At 31.9% G+C, this 23,524-nt stretch overlaps 1 long non-coding RNA gene across 1 annotated transcript; it reads right to left on the minus strand.

Moving 5' to 3' along the window:
- Positions 1 to 5,596: 5,596 nt before the first annotated feature.
- Positions 5,597 to 16,665, minus strand: LOC139482861 (uncharacterized). The gene is made up of 4 exons (XR_011654984.1): positions 16,557 to 16,665; positions 12,965 to 13,014; positions 11,322 to 11,462; positions 5,597 to 5,787 (listed from the first exon to the last, which is right to left on the minus strand). It is a non-coding gene; the product is annotated as an uncharacterized lncRNA (long non-coding RNA).
- Between the last annotated feature and the right edge of the window lie 6,859 nt (positions 16,666 to 23,524).

Raw genomic sequence — 23,524 nt, forward strand, 5'->3', positions numbered from 1 at the left:
ATTATGCATTAGAAACGTTTCAATACTAAAATAAAGTTTATCTAAAAGAAAACAATAATGATTTCATGAAAATGTATTATTTTTATAATTCAAAGGCTACACAGACATTATATATTTATGCCACAGTCAGTTTTCATCTTTAAGGCTATTCTTGCATTTTTGCTAAGGGTGACATTAACCTCCACACGGTACTGATCTGCATTAGGACATCTTGGTTGTGCACGATCCTTTCCAGTTACACCTTTTACCTTTGAGTGAAAAGCGTACAGTGATACCGTGGTCTTCGGACTTTCCACAACTGTTCATTAAGAAATTTGGAAAATATCTCCCTAAGTCGACATATTGCCAATGACTCGTAATAAAAAATCGGTAATGACCATAGGTACAAAATGTTTTACTATAGTTGTGACTAATGAGTAAAATTAAATGCGTGAAACTGCTTATTTGTATTTGGTTAATCTTTTTATCATTATAATATCATAAAATGACCTTTGATATAGTCTTTTTAATGACGTGAGAACTACAAGGGTCATACCTAATGAAGAGGTTTTTCAAGTGGTAATTGTAAACTTGTTAATTATCGCGACCATACGCGTATGGTCAGACCATGTGAGTATAAACCCATATGTCAAGACCACACGCGTATGAACCAAATACTCATATGGTTAGGAACATGAATATTTAGATGATGTAATGCGTTTTAACTGAAGCAACTAGATCTTTTCCATTTTATGTCGGAAACCAAACAAATTACTTGATTGAACTATTATAGCTAATGTGCCAATTTACATTTAACTTATCAAAATCATATTTAAACAATAGCGTTTTGTTTTTATTATAGGTAATGTCAATAGTATTTAGTTACTTGGTATGATAATATTCATTCAATAAAGTTTAAACGTTTAAAGCGTTTTAAATAGAAAAGAAAATCTAGTCACTCGTTAAAAGAAAACGTTTACTGATTTGTAAGATCAGTTCCTATAGACCTATCTAACAGATATTAACAAATTTAGTTTTTACTCTGTTAACGACTGACAAATCTACCCCATTATACATGTTTAACATGTACACTTTCCATAATGACTATACAAAAAAATTGAAATACAAAATGAGATTTGTCGATTAGACCTTCTAGTATGCTGGACACTGGACATCATGATTAAATAGTAAAAACACGTCATATAATAAATATGTGATATATTGTCTGAGAACAATTTCATACATCTATTCACTGATCGTTTACATACAACGTAATAACGCTTCTCTCCGTACAAACGGCAAGGGCACGATCAAGATAAAAAATATTTAAATCCATATAGCATACGATGGTCATAAAAGATTCGGAAACATGTTGATTTGTTTTAGCAAAAATATCTTTCGATAGACTGTCTCATAGTGACAAAGTTAGAATTTATGATGATTATGAATTTATCCCTTGAGCTTAGCACTTTCCAGCTGGTTTTTAAAGGGTTATCATATGTTGTACTTTTACACAACTGTCCCATGTAAGGGGATGGTTGAGCGCCCGCTAACGTGTTGAAGCCCTCTACATTCCGTACATACATGTCGCAAGTCAGGAACCTGTTATTCAGTGCTTGTCGTTTTTTGCTGTAACATGTTTAATAACTACGATTCTTATTTTACGACCTATTATCATCAACCAGTATAATCACAATATATCTACCTTTAGCACAAACGCAGTAATACACAAAAACGGCTGTTCCGTGTTACGACCAACTTATTTTATACTGCCAGATATTCTCAATTTTCGACATCAAAACTCCCAGTTTACGTAGGCCAAGAATCAGATACAATATATATTTACTCTATTCTCTATTCTCTGTTCTGCAGCAAAATAAATAAATCAGTCCATTTCCATTTTTTGTAATGGTAAAATTTCATAAAACGGAAATTCCGCGAAATTATGTTATTGTCTTGGCATGGCAACGAAACAGGGTGACGTCACAAGTATGTTTCCGCAAACAAAAAATTAAATGCAAATATCGGGCGTTTTAAAGCTTCTTGTACGCCTCAGAACAAATAAATTTATAATGGAAGAAAATATATAAGTGAAAATGCGATTAAAATAAAAAATAATCATTGAATTGTATAATTTTACTAATATTATCAAAATTGGGTAAAACGGAACAGCCAAAACAGTATCGTATGTATAGGGCTTTAACGGTTAACAAATTTAAGAAAATTGTTCTATTAGAATCGAAATAATTCATGGCAGCCGTAGATTTGTATTCATTTAACCATGGGTTCAGTCGGAAAGCAAGCCCTTACTAACGACTGTTGTTGCTTCTTTCTGAAGACAACAATGGGACTGATATTAAAAACCCGCCATTCTGAAATTGCGTTAATTTCGCGGAAAAAATAGTTTGGCGCCAATTTGGAATTTTCTAAATTTTTTTGGTTCTTACTTGCCATTAGGGTCAGAAACAGATTTCTTTCGATTTTTTATGCATGGTTCTTATTTAATTAAAAGAAAATAATGCTCAAACATGTTAAATTGTCCGTCTTTTAACAATTACGTAACGCCGTTGATCGTCGTTTATAAATATGTGAAATTGTGTGTTATTTATTCTTCTTTTTTCACAGATAAACAAAGATTATACATACTATACAAAAAATAATAATACGTATCTCAAAATTAAAATACAAAACCTCAAGTCTAACGTTCTATAACCCCTTCGGAAACCCCATTTGAACTAAATTCCAAAAGAAATACATTTTTTTACATTGTAGTTTTTTGGTCTTACACATCGATGTCAACTGGCATCTGGACACAATGTATACACATTTAGTGAGTGTGTTTGTTTGAAAAAGCAATGGCGAGATCAGCTGTGCATATTTGACTGGATTAATTATTCTTTTGAAAGTAAGTCAGTGAAATTGTTGACTTAACTAAAATAAGGTAAGGAAATCTTAAACTGTCTTTGCACACAACCTTAACTGCTTAAAATGACTTAACAAAACTCTTTCATGGTTATAAAAAAAAATTGTGATAAAGGAATCCTGCAAAAGTAAATGAAAAAGTCTTGTCCTAAATTTGAACTTAAAAACTATATCTTTCAGACTAGCATTTTAATCACTCTTATTCAAAGCTTGAAGTTGTTCATGATACTGAAATGAAGTGTGACTTACTTAGGACTTGTGATCTAAAACATATAATTGTTGACTTAGCACTCAAAAACTGCTCTAAAATACTGTTATATAAATATAAAAATGCATACACGAAGTTATTATTTTTTTTAAATAGAAGAAGAAAAATATTATACCGAGTCTTTTTTGTACTTATTTATTTTCAAGTTCATAATTAGAACAATTTATAAATTTAATTGGTTTAGTGTTGTTTTTTGTAATAATTTGAGTCCATTCATTAGAACTTGCATTGAATAAAAGAGACAAAATGTATTGCTATATTTAGTTTGTTCATACAAGGATAGTAGATTAATTTCCTTTTATTTCAAATAATGAAGAATTTACATTCAGAATACTTTCATTATGATATCTCTTTTAAGATTAAATGAAAAAAGTAGGACCAGGTATCAGTAATAAAAATGAATTCCTGTTTTTGATCATTTTAATACTCTATTGATCCATTATTCATGAATATTTTGGCTACCCCTTGTATTAATGTAGTCGAAATTTATTTCTGTGTTGAAATAATTTAGTTTCAGGGGTAAAAATTTTTAACACATATATAAATACTAAATTAACTGTTGGAATAATAATAATATTATGGCACACTGAGACAGAGTTCTGAAGAGTGGTAAAATGTGTTTCTCTAATTTTTGTGCACTTGTCTTTAGTATCAAAATCTATCTAATAAAATTATTTAAATAATATCAACATGTAAATAACAACATATGGTGCTTAATATAATAATAGTTTGTTCATGAAATTTTCAAACAAAGGGACGTAACTCGTGAATTACTATCGGCCCCGCTTCGTCAGAAATATCGACACATCGAAGTGGCACATTTGCGTATTACAGCGTATTAAGTATCCAAGCTATGTTACATAACATCATTTAAATTCAGCATAGCTTCCCGAGAAGTTAAGAAAGAAAATAACGACTTTTAATTTCCTGTGACCAATTTATTTGGTCAGCACCTAGACTTTGAGGACATATTTTGAGAGAAAGAATGAGTGTAATCTATAATTGAGGTGATCAATTTATTTCTTATACACTCAAGAATGGTCACTTAAAAGCAAAATAGTTTTAATTTATGCAAAAAACAACAAATTCCAAAAAACGGGCTTCACTTTTTTTGGGTAAAAAAACGCCCATATATGGTATTCACCCGACTTCAATTGTTGCTTTAATAATAATGATATAAGAAAATAAAAGATACAAGAGGGACAGTCAAACTCATAAATCAAAAATAAACTGACAACGTCATGGCTAAAAATGAAAAACACAAACAAACAAACAATAATACAAATGACACAACATAGAACAGTAACGAATAAACAACACGAACCCCACCAAAAACTAGGGGTGATCTCATGTGCTTCCGAAGGGTAAGCAGATCCTGCCCCACATGTGGCACCCGTCGTGTTGCTTATGTGATAACAAATCCGGTAAATAGTCTATTACATATGTAACATGTTAATAACAGAAAAGAATTATTTAAAAACTCAAAGAAACTTTTAATGAAAAAAATATGTAAGTTCAACTCAGTAAATCCCCTCCATGTGTAATATAAATGCATTCTATGTCAGTTAATTATTGAACAAGCGGATACCAATTTGAAGTTTAAACAAATGAAGCGAATCGTTTATTCATATAGATTTAATGTAAAAAGGCCAAGTTGGAGCACTTGAATTATTTACACTGTCACGATTGGCTTTTAAAGTTTGACGGAGATGCAGATTTCAGACTTGTATGCGTTCTATATACGTACTTTTAGTTGAATAATAGTATGGCGCTTCGAGACAGCCGTGTACATATATATATTATATGTAAATGATGATCAATTTGTGTCATTTAAAATACATCTGGCATATAATGATCGTATTAATGCTATATGAATAAATATGTCAATTTTCATGAGCTAGATTGACATCATCCCTGCAATGGCTACATTTTTAAGAATGTTAAAATTTGTTGGCGAAAATGGACACAATTTTAACGAAGTCGAATCCTGACTGGAAATATAATTTTTACGTGACTTTTATCCTATTTGGTGGTTTCGGATGTATTCATGTCAACTTTAGAAACGTTTTTCAGATATTGAGACTCATTTTGGTCTTTTCATACGATACAGGGTAAATCATTTTGACCCATATCACCCGCTTTTTTTTCACCAAAGACTTCTATAGATCATACAAGGTCATTTGCAATAATTTAAAGCTGATTATTGATAATTTACTGAAGACTTGAGAACCGAATAATGCAAATGCTATATATAAGGTAAAACCCGAGTCAGCCTGTATCCGTCATTTTTTTTAAATCAAATATCTCAAAATGGAGGTCCATATCTATCAATATATTGTAAAAAATATCTCACTCTGATAATTCTGTAGGTTTTTTTTTAAAGTAATATTTATTGAATTGTTGTACAACAAATATTGAATTCCTTCACAAAATCTATCACGAAATATAGTTAATATGTTCCAAATTACATCTTATTATATCATTATAGTATAGACAATCACAACTATTGCAACAATAGCACCAACACCACAGAGAAAACCTGCAACGGTCAGAACTCCTGCAATGGTTGCGCTTTTGTGAGCATGTTCAAAGTCACCATGGTCAGCTGCTGTATTCGCCTTAAAGGAGAAATAAAAAAAAGGATATTATGTTTGAATAATTAAACTTTACACATGTAATTGTTCTGTGTTACAAAACAAAGCATATATATTCTACTTCAGCATACAAAATGTTTTTTTTTTAAACCATCACAGACATATGTGCCTAGGTACCTAAAAAAGAAGCTTTACTTACTAAGTCATCTTTAATAACGTTTTTCTTAATTTTCCCTCTCAAAAAACTTATGATGTAAATGTAAAGCTTTGAAAATATAACTTTAAATGTTATAAATGGTTGTATTAACTTAGCAAGCATGATTTAAACTTGGTAAGAATAACCTTTTAAAGTGAATATACACTTATTGGTACGATGTGCACGAGCATATATTTTGTCAGGGATACGGGAATCAAAAGCAGGTTATACACAGGTTGTATGATTTTTTCTAAAAACATCTGAACTCATATTTCTATAGTACTCTGCAAAACAAAAAGTCTTAAGACCAGACAGTTACAGTGTCAATTAGAAGACAATATAAAATAAAAGGAACAAATTTCAAAATTTAAGACCTTTAGATGTGGTACCACAATGACAGGAAACGTTGTGTTCCCTCTCGAATCACAACTGTAGATCAAGATAGTTATATCCGTCTTTAGTTCTGGCAGAAGCACAGTTACAATAAAATCAACGGTACTAATTTTGTTGCACTAGATGCGCATTTCGACAAAACATGTCTCTTCAGTGATGCTCGTGGCCAAAATATTATAGCTCAATTAAATATTCTTGACCTTTTGAAGTTTCAGTACAGATATTTAATTTACTCAAAAATACTGACGACCACTTAGTGCCGGAAAGCCTTTCCTTTCTGACAACCAAAACTTTATAATCGACATATAAGTGTCATATGGTGCAAGAATATAAAGACGTTTGACCCTAATAATGTTGAGTATAGGATCTGAATGTTTACATGTAGTTTACCAATTTGACAGAAGTGTTGATGATAAGATTTTCAATACTAATATAATAGATACAAATACTAAATATGCCGAAAATCTGGCTACTGTAAGTACTCCACTGGGGTAAAGCTGATGACCGTTACTGCATTCACGGTCATCCCAAGATGTCGGATGAAAAATTAGGTCAGTTTCTGTATTGTCTGTTAAAGTGTTTCTATATCATTTTCTTTACAAATCATACATTGAAATGATGTAAATTTATAAAAGAATCACTCGAAAATCACTAATTACTTCCGAGAAATGTGCATGAAACGGGAAATTCGATTTGAAAAAATCGTTAAGATGACCGTAAATCATAATCAAAATATTTTCAAGATGACCGTAACATAAAACAAGGATGACCGTGATTGGTAAAAAGATGACCGTAACTTGTAAAGGATGACCGTAATTTGTAAAGACTGACTGTAATTTATATAGGACGACCGTAACTTTTATAGGATGACCATCAATTCTAAGAAATATCCGTATTGTATTCAAAGCTTTTTTGTTGAGTTTGTCGATCTCAATAAGGGCTCGGTTAGCGGATATAAATATGTTTCATCAATTTCTTTTTAACCGGATTTTTGTGACAAAAATGTCGGTTATTGATTTGGGGATGTACGGCGGGCGGGCGGTCGGTCGGGCGGGCGGGCGTCAATAAAATGTTGTCCGTGCATTAACTCATGAACCGTTCAACCAAACCTTTAAAAATTATAATATGTTGTTACTAAATGAAGGTCAAGTTCAATAATGGCGATTTTGACTTTTACCGTTCAGGAGTTATGGTTCTTGAAAGATTGAAAAATGGAGTTTCCAGTCGTGTCCGTGCATTTACGCATGAAATGTTCTACCTAAGCTTCCCAAATTTTAATATGTTTTTACTGATGACAAAATGGAGGTCAAGTTCAATAATGACGATTTTGACTTTTACCGTTCAGGAGTTATGGTTCTTGAAAGATTGAAAAAATTGTGTTTCCAGTCGTGTCCGTGCATTTTCTCATGAACCATTCAACCAAAGCTTTTGAGATTTTTATATGTTGTTACTGATGGCAAATTAGAGGTCAAGTTCAATAATGACGATTTTTACTTTTACCGTTCAGGAGTTATGGTTCTTGAAAGATTGAAAAATGGTGTTTCCAGTCGTGTCAGTGCATTTTCTCATGAACCATTCAACCAAAGCTTTTGAAATTTTTATATGTTGTTACTGATGGCAAATTAGAGGTCAAGTTCAATATTGACGATTTTGACTTTTACCGTTCAGGAGTTATGGTTCTTGAAAGATTGTGAAATGGTGTTTCCATTCACGTTAATGCATTTACTCATGAACCATTCTATCTAAGCTTTTCAAATTTTAAGATGTTGATACTGATGACAAAATGGAGGTCAAATTTGATATTGACGACTTTCACTTTCACCATTCATCAGTAATGGTTCTTGTGATATTGCCAGGACACAAATAAATATTAATAAATCCGGTTTGCTGTCGTTGTGACAGCCTCTTGTTTTGAACTATAATATAATTGGCCATATTTAGGATTTATAACAATGATAGTAAATTGCATATTTCTCGTAAACAATGAAATATTTATTGATATCGACACACAAACAAATTGACAGCGATACGACGAAAATTTGAAGAAACATGAATGTGTCCCTGGTACACGGATGCCTCATCTACACTATCATTTTCTATGTTTAGTGGACTATGAAAATGGGATAAAACTGTAATTTGGCTTTAGAATTAAAGAGATCATACCATAGGGAAAATGTGTACTAAGTTTCAATTTTATTTAACTTGTGGCTGGACAAACGGACAAACAAAGAGACGAACGGACGAACGTACGCACAGACCAGAAAAACAAATGGAGCATTAAAAACATTAATAATACATACGAATATTTGGTAATCGAGCCCATGTGTATGGTTCCAGAGGAAGCAGATTAAAATCTTAATTTGTCTTGATATATGCAGGCGGAAACACTTTTGAAATAGAACAAAAGAATCGAAGCTCTGTGTTTATCGAGAAAGCGATAAATGTTAACTGTAATGTTTGATATAGTAACAAAATTTTAAAAAGTTAATAGAAACAAATAAAACGACAATTTTCTTATTTTAAAAACACCATTTGCATAAGTTTTCAATGTATCTATTACATAGTAATGCAAAACAATAAGATATCAAGTCGACGACATGGTTCTTATCGGGGACTTTTATAGATGACTATGCGGTATGGGCTTTGCTCATTGTTGAAGGCCTTACGGTTATCTATAGTTGTTAATGTTTGTGTCATTTTGGTCTTTTCTAGATAGTTGTCTCATTGACAATAATACCACATCTTCTTTTTTATATATAGTATCTAAAGTTGGATGTAGAAAATGCATAACCTCCGATTTTTTTTTTTATCACGGACGGAGAACAAATCAATCTTTTAGTTCGGAAATTTTCGTGTCTGCCCTTCCATTATGTGAATCAAGAAAAAAATTCCGCAAAACAGGTAACGATTGTATCGAAAAGAGAAAAATCGAGTGCACCTTTTTATGTTAGGGCATGTTTGGGGTGTATATTTTGTCTTTAAAACGTACAAAGCAAGATAATTTTATATAGCATCTCGCTTCAGATTCTATCATTATTATATATCAAAGCTACAGGTTGACTTTATAACGTAAAAAAATGACAGTACGAAAAGATGAAATGTATGGGTCAAGTGAGATACCTATCTAATGAATCACAGCAACAGAGTAGGTGTGTTCGAATAGCTATTTTTTCAAAAAGTACTTGACGACAGTCTTTTAATTTGGGTGATGAAAATGGATATCTTCGAAAAAATATGATTTTCTTGTGTGTGATAACTAGGGTTTATAATCTTCAACCACTGAAAATGTTTAGTCTGCCCTTCCACGAAATATTTAATTAGAATTTTTTTAAATGCTTAAGAATTTTCAAAAATTCCATCTGACATCCGAACAGACAATATTTTTAAGTTGAATCAATGCAGACAAGATCATTAACTAATGCTCATTAGCTAGTAGATACATTTGTCTTTTAAAATATAACTGACATATAACGATCGATCGTAATGGTGCTATGTGGATACATTTATCAGTTATCAAGAGCAAAATTGGCAGAGCGTCATCCCTACAATGGCTTCCGTTTCTACGATTGTGAGCATGAACTGGCGTAATGGGGAGATAATTTTGAAGAAGTAGAATCCTGACTGTATGAATAACATTTCCGTATATATACAAATTGACAACGTTCCGCCTTGTGATACGCTTTTCGTACAATACTATTTTAAGGATCTACTTTGCTGGAGCTCACCTTCACTAGTTTATTCGAATGATATTTTCAAAATATTTCTTTTATTTTATTTGCACGACAAAATGAAAGACGATATAATATCAATGGGTGTACATGCAATTTTTTGGCATTTTTAAAAATGTTTATTTATTATATGTCATTAAAAGGAATCCCAGAAACAAACAAAAATCTTTTGTCGAGCAGTTGAAGGCTGTGCACCCCATTTTTTTTATTATGCTTGTAAGGTGTCATTTTATCGCGCTTTTGTGGCATGTTTTCCCTTCCTGTTCATTTGCATGTCTTTTGGCAATCATTTGATAGAAAAAGATAGTTATATAATTACGGATATTTCTTAGAATTTAGGGTCATCCTTTAAAAGTTACGGTCATCATTTACAAATTACGGTCATCTTAATAGCAGTTACGGTCAGCCTTGTTATGAATCGCTGATTCTGTTACGGTCATCTCGATTGTGATTTACGGTCATCTTGGCGATTTTTTCAAATCGAATTTCCCGTTTCATGCACATTTCTCAGAAGTAATTAGTGATTTCCGAGTGATTCTTTTATAAATTTACATCGTTTCAATGTATGATTTGTAAAGCAAAATGATATAGAAACACTTTAACAGACAATACAGAAAGTGACCTAATTTTTCATCCGACATCTTGGGATGACCGTGAATGCAGTTACGGTCATCAGCTTTACCCCAGTGAAGTACTCCATCTTCATTGTTAATACCGTCGTACTTGGTCGCCGTAGTTATCAACAAGATAGCGTCACAATGTCACAATCGAACTTCCAAGTAATCCCAAACGAACTTAAACGTTAACTCCAAAAAGACTTTTCGATTGTGTTGGTGGTATGATTTTCCAATCAATCAAATATCGAGAAATATCGAATTTCAGTATTTAGTAGTTTCATTTTGTCACATCGGTTACTTATTACGGAAGTAGAAATCTAACAAATGCGCTGTATGACTCCATGGTAATTTATGAAATCAAAAGTTTCGAAATGTCCCACGTTTTCTTTTTTACTGGTATAAGGACCGAAACAGTTAAAGAGCTATTCGTCCAAAAAGGGCCTGACAATATTATAACCAAAGTGCAATTCTACCTGAGAGAGTTGAAACCTTAGTTTCTAATAATTTATAAAATTATAATCGGACAATTAAAAATGTCTTTTATAAATCATGTCAGTGCCGGAGTACAAAAATGTACTAAAACTGTTTATAATAACCTATTTCTATAACTGACAAAATACTTACATCGTTTGCATAAACCATAGCAATAACTCCAAGAGGCCAGCAACAGCAGCAATAAACACAAAATGCCGGAACTTTCCAATCAAATGGTCTTTTGTCATATTCTCTAGTCTGAACTACAACATTTGTTGGTGTTACGTGTACCTAGTAAATGAACACAGGTTAGATTCTAGAAAATGATAGGAATGTTCTTTTGTTTGTTTCTTCTTATTGATACACACTGTTCAAATCATTTGTATTTCAACTGAAGAGAGAGGATACTAAAGGGGCATTCAACATGATACAATTCAAAAGTCGAAAACAAACTGCCAATGATACTTAGAACTAGTTTTATTTTCTTCTAGAAAAACAGGATTCGATTGTGTTAACAACAATTGTAACATATCTGTTGTCATCTGTGAATCATATATTCCATAACTGTCAAATAACTCGTTATGATACATTCTAGTCATATGAATGTAATGTTCTTATTGATGTATTCGTATTTTATAAAAAGTTCTTGTTTCTTCAGACACCAAGATAATAACAATGTTGTCATGTGTTTGCTTAGAACTCTATAGTCTGCCATCTTTATGAAGGGTTAACATATGTAAATTTACCACATTCATTGTACTTTCACATCACAAAACGATCTTCAGGCCATGAGCGATTGGAATTCGGTTTATACAGCTTGTGTTTCTTGTTTTAGGTGTGACTGTGCGACGGTTTGGTTTAAGAGTCTAATTCTGAATTCGTTTTATTTATTTATTGTTCAAAATGCTAATTGTTTGTTGTTGTTTTTTTTTACTCCTTTTCATTTCTACCATTCAGGAAGTGTGTACAACATTTAGATTTTAAAATTTCGTGTATATGTGTGTAAAGTGGAAACGATTTCACACATATACGATTGTCCCTTTATAAAATGGGGAATTAACAGTAGGGACCACTAAGTATCTCCTAAGAAAAAAACACGGATTGCTGGCTATCGTATTGTAACAGTAACAGTTTCCCTGTCTAACTTTTATAGTTTTCATGTTTCTAGCCAAAATAGCAAAAAAAAAATTAAAACTGTCATTAAAGGAGAAATACTCAATACAGAATTCATTGACTTTTTTTATAACATAAAGGTAGATTGGAGATCGCAGTTTGTTGATGATTTTAGCTGTTTACAGCTTTTCACTATTTGTTAAGAATTTCAGTATCAAAGCACTAAAAAGACGTAAGAACTTGGAAAAGAAGTCTTTTAAGGACAACAACTATCAAGAAGTACCGATTGTGTATTACGCACAGAAGGCAGAATTGTAGATCAGGAATTCGAACACTGTAATTTAGATAGGTATTTTTTTCTGTCATGCTGATATTCGACTTAATTTTTAAAAAATCAGAATATTCCATTATCGACCATGTTGTTCTGCTTGTCATGTGGCATATGTACAGAACTCATAGTTTATAAACTACATTCTCTTTGACTATTTGTTTTTTTAACTCAAAACAACAATGAGAGACACGTTGGCACATGCCAAATAAAGGCAATAACAAACACCCTTAGCTAAAAAAAATAAAGTCAACAGTGGTATACCGCTGTTCGAACACGACGACAAAATAATTTGATTTCGTGTAGGCAAAACATGTGAACAAAAAAAGGTTTCATTCATTTACACACTTACTCTATTGTCTTGCATTTTTTTCCTTCTAGTTTTTCTCGATAGTTTTCACACTGAAAATTAAGATAAAAAGAACAGACATTTAATATGAGTAAAACAGAAAAAAAATATTTCAATGATCACGTTGACTTGTTGTTGTTTATGTCTTTGCGCTTAAGTCATTTATGAATAGTTGGGTTACTAGTAGTAGTAATACATTTTACTTTTATATGATAGAATAACAGAGGATATGGTGATTACATCCAAAACACAAAATCAGTTCATGCAAAGCAAAAATAATACAAAAACAACTTCTTTTATACTTAAAGACGTTAACAGTTCAGGATTTAAAAAAAATGACAAATGATAAAATAACTATTTCTGAAAATCTTGTTATTATTGAACACGAGAGAAAATTGCATCTCACTCCCGCAACCCGAGGCTGTTTTGGTCAGGGATATTGTCGTTCGTTTTAAAGTGTGTGCCATGATCTTATCATTTTCTATGATTTAATTTATATTTCAATAAAAACAAATTTTTATTATACTATTCACTACCATGAATGATTTGGAAAAACACATTTTTTTTTATATCTCGTAGATACATTATGTACATGTAGTGCCCCTTTAAGAGGATTATTTTTTTTTTCGTTAAAAAGCAAAAATTAAATTGGTCTCTAAAATCATACAGAAAAGTGGCAGATATTTTATATAAACAAGTTTTATAATTTTTAAGTAGTTAGAAAGCACTGGAAAATGGAAAGATACACCCAAATCTCGCAGTTACATTTTGTTCTGGTTTAAATCTTTAATCTTTCTTCAGTACCTCAATGTTTTGTATAAAAATAAAGCATACAGTTGAAACCTAGCGTACATGCCAACAATACCACTTTTTGATTTAATCAAAACATTGATAAAGTCATCAAGTCAGAATACAAATTACCTTTTTCAATTGTATCGTACATGTTTGAATACTTGTATACGTATCCGATTTCAATTCTGTAACATATCTGTAGTTATAATGCACAGAAGGTAAGAAAGGTAATCAATCGAATATGATTATATCAGTGTATTTTGTTAGCCTAATTTCTTTTTTTTTTTAATAAAGAACCGTTCTGGTCTATGCAAAACAATGCACAGACAAAGAAAGAAGGTCACATCGATGATTTGAAAAACAAGTTTTACTTTGACTTATTAAACACAATGAACAAGGAAGTTAATCACAATCTTTTGACTTTGCCATTTGCCAAGGGACTTTCCGTTTGGAATTTTCCTCGGTATTCAGTATTTGTGTTATCTTACTTTCTATTAACTACAGGGGGCATTTATTATTACGATTTAAAAAGATTAAGTCAATTAACCACATGACTTTTAAATATGCGATAGAAATCATTCTATTCTAAGCGTCTGTATAGCTGGTAATACATTTCAAAATATAAGTAACCAGTTTATCATTCGTAGTGTATTATGAAATTTACAGCAAACAACCTCAATAGGAATACACATTTTATATATCAGTATTACCTAGGATTTTTCTTAAAATAATGGTTGTTTGTCATTTTTATAGAATGATTGAAAGCAAAAGGTTATTATGTAATTAAGGACAGTCCGTCAACAACACCTATGCATCTGCATGACCATTTAAGTCAATGCGTAGAAAATTTGTCAACACCGCAAATTAATTGATTGAATTACCGTATACCTGTTAATTTTCGCGGGGTGTATTTTCGCTTAATTTGGAGGATGAAAGACAAGATATGCGTACTTTCGGTACTTTCTAATAACTAAAGCGGGTTTTTTTTGGTCGAGAGGTCAATAACAGTTTATAATAGTTTAAACAACACAACTGTCAAAAGGTATTATATAATTTATGGAAACACTGTATGGCAAGTGTTATTTGAATTTTTCAACAAACTAAGGATTTTCTTATCCCAGGAATTGATTACCTTAGCCATATTTGGCACAACTTTTTTGAATTTTGGATCCTCAATGCTCTTCAACGTTGTACTTGTTTGGCTTTATAAACATTTTGATATAATTGTCACTGATGCGGTTATGCAGACGAAACGCGCGTCTGGCGTACTAAATTTTAATCCAAGTACCTTTGATAACTATTTACGAGACGTTTGTACACCTGTAACAAATAAGTCAGTACCGATATTCTGTTGGTTAACTGTTGCACAATATTGTCAATACATAAGACGTCATGTACTACATACAATAATCATTTAACCATATTAAACACGTGCCTGCCACTTTTTACTACTTTTAACTGCAATATTCAGATTCTGCCAACATATTCAATTGGGATTTAAGAATCCGCCAAAATAAGAATCGCTTAAATATTTTCGTATACTATGTTGCCCCGCAATTGCAAAATCTAACAACCGCTTAAATAACCATCTGTACGGTATTGTTGTTAACTTAACGCCAAATGACACATATGTTATATTTCATATAAAGACGAGACAACATTAATCATCCAACCCAAAAGGATTTGTGTGTGGTGATAGTTGATTTGCACCATGCCTACCCTCCTTCAGCAGGTGGCATCACCTCTAAAAGTAGTGAGGTTCGTGTTGCACATTTTTGTTTATGTTTCGATTTGGTGATTTCCGTAAATCTTTTGGAACATTCCATCTCATTTATTAAAGTAAAATCCTCTCTTCCATTAATAACTTAAGATGCACGCTGTTTAAAAATAACAGATTGCTATTATTTGCAGTTAATTTTATTGAATAGTGATACTTTAGTAGTATTTTTAAGGTAGATACCTCACTCGACCACATGATGATTAATAAATTGAAAATAAAACCTATAAATTTGGTGCGCCCAAAGCGATATCTTTATTTACCATCCTCAGTAATACTCAAACCCAAAAGAGTATCACTACCTCTATACCTGTTGTCCGTATGGACAAAGGGAACCTACACCTATTTGCCTCTTTCGGGCAACTTCGTTTGAGGGATTGGACCTCAAAGTTATTTTCTTAGACATTTCTAAATGTATCAACAGAGAAATTAGCCCTGATCAACGAATTTACACTTTGGGTATTTATCTTAATTGTGTTTTTGAATGACATTACATGTAGATCTGCTCCGAATAACCGTCTGACGTTGTGATGTCAAATTTACGGAAAATTGTGTGATTTTACGTAATAGCAGACAAATTTGCATACAAGTGTAAAAACGTCTACATAAAACTTATCAGTTGGAGCGTATATAGGTTGTTTTTTCTTTTTGTTATTCGAGCGTCACTGGTGGCTCTTTTGTGATTAAGGCGCGTCTTGCGTTTTAAAATATGAGCTTGGTATCTTTGTCATTCTTTGAAGAGTTTTTTCTTATAGTATGTCATTATGATGTTATTTATATTCACAAAAGCAACTTTTTTCAAAATACTGCATAAATTGGTGTCTTCGACGAATTTCAGAATGATCAAAAATACATGGTTTGTATACCTTGATGAACGGTTTTCTTTTTGATCTTTTATATTCGATTTCAAAAATTGCTTACTACGTCTTGTCTTACCATTCAAATTGAATAAAGATTTGAAGAGTATTTTACGTGTTTAAAAAGAGAGGCAAAGATAACGTATTTATTAAATAAATTAAGCTTTACCTTTTGATGTATCAACTACTGACGTTGTCCCGTAGTTTACTCAGGCCCGCAATCTTCTTTTTTTTATATATATATATATATATTACTACTGTATTGATCATATCCTTATGATTGGTCTAATTAAGAAACAGATAATATCTTTATTTTCATTTTTGGAAAACAAACAAATTCCTTGGTTGATCGAACTAGAAAAACAACTATGTCAATTTAAATTAAACATACTATTGTAACAATAGTTTTTTTGTTTTATATATGAGTGAGTGAATAGGGTAATATCAATAACTTAAGTTATTTGGTATGATAATATTCTTTCTAACTTTCACGCTTTTCAAAGGAAATGTAAACTAGCCATTCTGAAAAGTATTGTACTCATACTGTGTAAGATTAGTTCATATGAACTTATCTAAAAGGATATGAATTTATTTATCTGTCCGTTTTGTTTAAACAGAACAAGAATAATTCAGATATCTAGTTAGCTGAGTAGAAGGTTCCTCATTTACTTATGAGTGAACATATGCACGTTATACATTTTTGTAAGGCTGATTAATACAAGATGCAATTTCGTTTTCCTAGATCAATGTGTTCTCCCATTTATATTCCTATTGACGAGCGAGGAACAACAAAGAAAGGCTATGAACTCAAAGGCCTCCCAACAGCTACAATGTATTTGCTGGATTGCCTTCTGTATTCAACGTGGATTGTAGCACGTGGCTTGTAGTTATCTGAATACAGACAAAGTATATGTATAGAGATCTTTGAACGAATAGATTCGTTTTATTACAAAGTCGCCATATTTGTTTGTCAATACTACACACCTGCATTGTATTTGTCTTTCTGAATGTTTTTCGTCTGATTTATATACAGTTATTTTCCCATTCCGCACATTTTTGTCAAACATTTTTTGAATGAGGCGTTTTTAATTGCTCATCCGAAATATCGGAACGATCTTGTTTTTCTCGAAAATCATTGTTATTTAGAAATAAATACATATACAGGTACATGGGTACACTGGGATTAAGAAATATGTACACTCGTGAAGTGTACGACGAGAAATAAATGCCTAAATGACCTTGTTCACCTAATTCCTACTTAATGTATTACTACTGAGGAACACAAGCAGATATTTGGTTTATACAAGTTGGGATAAATTTGGTATTTTTGGTTAACCGTTTGGTACCTTCCTTCTCTTTAATAAGATCATCCAAGCTTGCCTGCCTGCCTGAAATTCCAATAACCAAATATAATATGGGGACGAAGTCCTCTATTGCAGAACAAAATTCAATAAAAAAAGTTTTAAAAATCGGGAAAATTTCCCAAATTTTTTTTTATTATACTAATGACCTCAAAATCGTTCAAAAATATGTCGGATCCGGAATGTCGCGTTTTTGAATTTCCGGATCTGCGCAGAAATCTACTTCCGTTTGCGGTCTTGTTTGCATGAGACTTTGAATAAAATGTCTATTTATCAGTCTAAGAAAGAGACTCAATAAAAATTCATTTTTAAAAATTGTTTGTTATAAAAAAAAAAAAGACGTAACCTAATGACAGTGTTTCTTTGTTTACATTGAATATGACGTCATAACGTCACAACTAAATCCCTAACAACAGAACCAAAATCGGAAACGTTACATGACAAATATGTTGTTGTCCCCGCAGATAAAGCCCAAAACAACATCGTTTTTGTGTGTAAAACTCATTAAATAAACTGCTTGATAAACGAATTAGGTATTGACAATTCACTTGGAAACTCAACATATACCCTCACGACACTTACCACAGAGGACATTCTGGATAATCATAGGTCTGTTCTGTGTTCCTTTGGAATTTCAACCAAAAATGAAGAACTGGATCTTCCATCACTGTATTAAATACCTAAACTACACAAGTGTCCTTACAAACAACGGTATATTGCTAGGTCTTCCAAGTGCTCCACGAAATCTCTTTATAAATTATTAACATCTATTTTATCAGCAATCAAAGACGGGCTTCAAAGTTATTGCCTATTCTAGAGGGGGCGTGAATCAGTTGTGGATACTTAAAAATTACAAAGATCTTTTAGAGTACATACAATCTAACTCTCTTTCATCTTGTAACAGTATTAAAACATTTGACTTTTCTAATCTTAACACAAGTATTCCACATTCCAAACTAAGAGAAAAATTGAAAGAGTTGGCATTGCTTTGCTTCATAAAAAAGAATGGCCAACGTAGATACAAGTTGCTTGTGTTAGGGAGAGATAAATCCTACTTTGTAAAGGACCACTCTGATTCAAACAAAAATTTCTCTGAAACTGATATTATCAAGATGCTTGATTTCTTGATTGACAACATATTTGTTACGTTCGGAGGACGTGTTTTTCAACAGACTGTCGGCATTCCAATGGGAACAAACTGTGCCCCTCTACTTGCCGACTTGTTTCTTTATTATTATGAGGCTAACTTCATGCAGGAACTTCTTAGGAAGAAAGATAAGAAGTTAGCAATATCCGTTAACTCTACTTTCCGCTATATAGATGATGTTCTTTCACTAAATAATTCAAAATTTGGTGACTATGTGGAACGCATCTATCCCATCGAGCTAGAGATAAAGGATACTACAGATACAGTTAAGTCGGCCTCATATCTTGACTAATATCTAGAAATTGACAATGAGGGTCGGTTGAAAACAAAACTTTACGACAAAAGAGATTATTTCAGTTTTCCAATTGTGAACTTTCCATTTCTAAGTAGCAACATTCCAGCAACACCTGCATACGGGGTATATATCTCCAAATTGATACGATATTCCCGTGGTTGCATTTCCTATCATGATTTTCTTGATAGAGGGTTGATTCTCACAAGGAAGCTATTAAACCAAAAGTTCCAAATGGTGAAGTTGAAATCATCCCTTTTAAATTTTACGGACGCCATCACGAGTTGGTTGACCGTTATGGAATAACCGTTTCACAAATGATATCGGATATGTTCCTTACGTCGTAACTATAATCCCCTTCCCTTTCATGAATGTGACCTAGGAACATAGGAAACTAAAGATTGTCATATAAATGAGAAGTTGGTGCGAAAATATAAAGTTACGGATCAAAGAAATCGTTTTCCAAAATCAGTTGATTTATCTGTATCCTTCAATATGAACACACAGTTGTAAAATTGGCTAAATATAAGATAGAGAAAGTTATATTTGAAGTAAGTTATATTTGAAGTCAATGAAAGGGTATTAATACATACTAGTAGTATCGAGTTAAGCGTTGTCTCTAAAATTAGTAGTTTAGAGTTGAAATGCCTTTACTATTAAACCATTATGCTTGAAATGTTTACACACACGCAAACATAGATTAAACGTTTTGGAAAAGTATCGTAAAAAAATGGGATTTTTTTTAATTTTCATTACTACGTTCACTTGTGACATTTTTATTCTTTGAAAATGATGTTTTCCTATGGAAAAAAGATAAATATCAAGAGTTGCCTCCCTTTATACATGACTATTTTATGTCTAAAAACTAGGTGGCAATAAATTTCAATAGTCTTCCATACAGAACAGTGTGTGTGGTGGTTAAAGGTTTTGTACGATATGTTTTTTTCTCAGATAACCGTAAAATAATCGAAAATCAAAAAGGATCCCTTCAATTACAGAATTACAAAACTAGTAATGCCAAAACATCGATTGCAACAACAAAGAAACAACAAAAAAGAAAAAAAATAGTTAATAAGGCTCATTCACATTAAATTTGGTTAATATCAAATTATTATAAGTATTTTAATGAACTATTATTGTCTTATAAGTATATTGTTTAGCTAGGTTTTATGTTATCAACGTTTGCATTGCGATGAATTCGCCCTTAAATAATTTTCCTGGTTGGCAAATAGAATTATAAGTTTTACCTAACAGAAAACCCTGGCCGTTTTTGGCATAACTTTTTTGAACTTTTGGTCCTCGATGCTGTTCAACTTTATACTTGTTTCGGCTTTCAAACTTTTGTATCTGGGCGTCACTAGTAAGCCTTGTGTGGACAAAATGCACTTCTGGCGTATTAAAATTTTAAACTTGTTGCCTTTTGTTAGCTATTATGCGTGTATTTCTTTGTCAGTTGTGTTCTCCTATTTATTAATATTGTAGTCCTGTAATGTTGTCATTTTAATGTTATATTTCACATAGCCATAAAAGAGGGAGATTTGGCATGCCACAAAACCAGGTTCAACCTACCATTTTTTTTCTTTAAAAATGTCCTGGACCAAGTCAGGAATATTTCCATTGTTATATGAAAGTTCGTTTCTGTGTGTGTTACATTTTGACGTTGTGTTTCCGTTGTGTCGTTTGTTTTCTCTTATTTTTGAGTGTGAATTTACATTACTGTAAGGCGTGTCACGGTACTTATCTATCCCAAATTCATGTATTTAGTTTTGATTTTATATTTGTTATTCTCATAGGATTTTATCTAAGGCTTAGTCCGTTTCTGTGTGTTACATTTTAATGTTGTTTCGTTGTTCTCCTCTTATATTTAATGCGTTTCCCTCAGTTTTAGTTTGTTACCCAGATTTTGTTATGAGTTTTGAACAGCGGTATACCACTGTTGCCTTTATTGAATAAAGTTCTGACATGTCCGTAAACCGAGAAATCAGTAAAATATGTTTTTCGTTGATATGATTATTACATTATTGGTTGTTTACATTTAACCGAAGAACATCTATGTTGTTTGGTAGAAAATACCCAAGTGTTTCAAATAACTTTAAAATATTATGAATTTATTGGAAATGAACACATCCATTATACGTCTGAAAATGCTATTCAATTTTACTTTTAGAACTTATATATGCAGTTAAATTAAATTAAATGAATTTATTAATGTTTACCATTTTTTATGCTAAGGATAATTGCAATCTTGCAACGTTTTTTTTTTGTTCGGTTTTTTTCTTGTTAAAGACATCTTTCGTTTTACAACTATCCATATACTTAGATTGAACAGTATCATAACTGAACTTCATCACGGCATATGGTTTGTAAAAATTATCAGCAAGGGCATTAATCGATCTTTAATGCGCCATAATTAATCATCATAATACACTGAAATGCAATGATGAGCTATGAATAAAGTATAGGGTGTATAGAGTAAACATGTACTTATATGTGAAAGCATTTCATAACCAAGAGTGTACGCATTTGTGAACAAATTGAATTTTAAAGATAAAGGATACTACAGATACAGTTAAGTGGGCTTGATATCTTGACTTGCATCTAGAAATTTACAATGAGGGTCGGTTGAAAACAAAACTTTACGACAAAAGATATGATTTCAGCTTTCCTATTGTGAACTTTCGATTTCTAAGGAGCAACATACAAGCAGCACCTGCAAACAGGGTATATATCTCCTAATTGAAACAATATTCCCGTGCTCGCATTTCCTTTCATGTTTTCTTGATAGATGGTTGCTGCTCACAAGGAAGCTATTAAACCGAGAGTTTCAAATGGTGAAGTTGAATCATCCTATCGTTAATTTTACGGACACCATCACGAGTTGGTTGACCGTTATGGAATAACCGTTTCACTAATGATATCGGATATGTTTCTTACGTCGTATCTACAATTCACTCCCCTTTCATGAATGTGACCTACCGAATTAGACTATTTACCGGATTTGTTATCACATAAGCAACACGATGGGTGCTACATGTGGAGCAGGATCTACTTACCCTTCCGGAGCACCTGAGATCACTCTTAGTTTTTTGGTTGGGTTTGTTGTTGCTTATTTTTTAGTTTTCTATGTTGTGACATGTGTTGTACTATTGTTTTTCTGTTTGTCTTTTTCATTTTTAGCCATGGCGTTGTCAGTTTTTTTTCGATTTATGAGTTTGACTGTTCCTCTTGTATCTTTCGTCCCTCGTTACAGTTTTGGGTAAAACCGTAAGTCTAGAGTGACTTCACCTCCTTTGCTTGAAGTTTACCTTTGTGTGTTATTAGACGTCGCTTCTGTTTATTTGAAAATTCGAGCACTGAATACCTTTTCTCTTGTCTTCCTTGTTTATCATTTTTAGATTTTTTGGAATTCAATGTAGTAATTTTTCTACTAAAACCATAATACTGTTATAATTGACAAAAGTGCACACGATGTATTAATTGAAACCTGTTTCTATTTCTGGTACTACAAATCTAATGAGTTGGATTGATATTTAAATAAGCAGTCGTTATTCCAATGGGAAATAATTGTGCATCCATAATGGCTGACTTGTTTTGTACTAAAATTGGAATAAAAATTTAGACGGAACATTCACAAGAACAATAAAAAAACTTACAAATTAACAACTTCATATTTCTCAACAATAGCATACCCTCTTTCCTCTCGTATTTCATATACATATATCAATTCATATGTAATAAGCTCGTTCGTATTCGAAATACATTATCAAGGGGTGGTATTCTTACACAAAAAATGCGGCAGGCACTAGCATTCTGTTTTTGATATTATCAATTATTCTTAATTTACGTTTTGTTTCTTTCTATTTCTGAAATCATTCATTTTCTACAAATGAATTGATCCCTTAATCTTTACTTTTAGACACCTTTCAACCGGTATCATTTTTGACCATATGAAAGTGAGTTCTAAAAAGAAGTTTTTAATATGAGTAGTTTTAAAGAAAAATGTAAATCTTGTATAAACTATTTTGGCAGATAAAAACAAAAAAAATGTTTTTAAAGCAGAGTTAATATTAAATTCACAGAAACGTTAACCATTAGTTTTCAAACAATATGTGCAGGACGTAAATTCTGAGGTACATGTAGGTACTCAACCAGTTTTCTTTTGTCAAAGGAAGCTCTTTCAAATGTTCAAAGGTCTCCAATAACAAATGTATCATAGGTAATATGTACTTTAATATGAACTAGGTATAAGAATGGTCTTTATTATCTAATACGCAACTGATGCATAAATGCTGTCTGCCTGAATTTTTTTTATTTTTAGTATTTTTCGGTCATAAATC

The sequence above is a fragment of the Mytilus edulis genome, chromosome 7 (assembly GCF_963676685.1).
Source record: "Mytilus edulis chromosome 7, xbMytEdul2.2, whole genome shotgun sequence".
Lineage (NCBI taxonomy): Eukaryota > Metazoa > Mollusca > Bivalvia > Mytilida > Mytilidae > Mytilus > Mytilus edulis.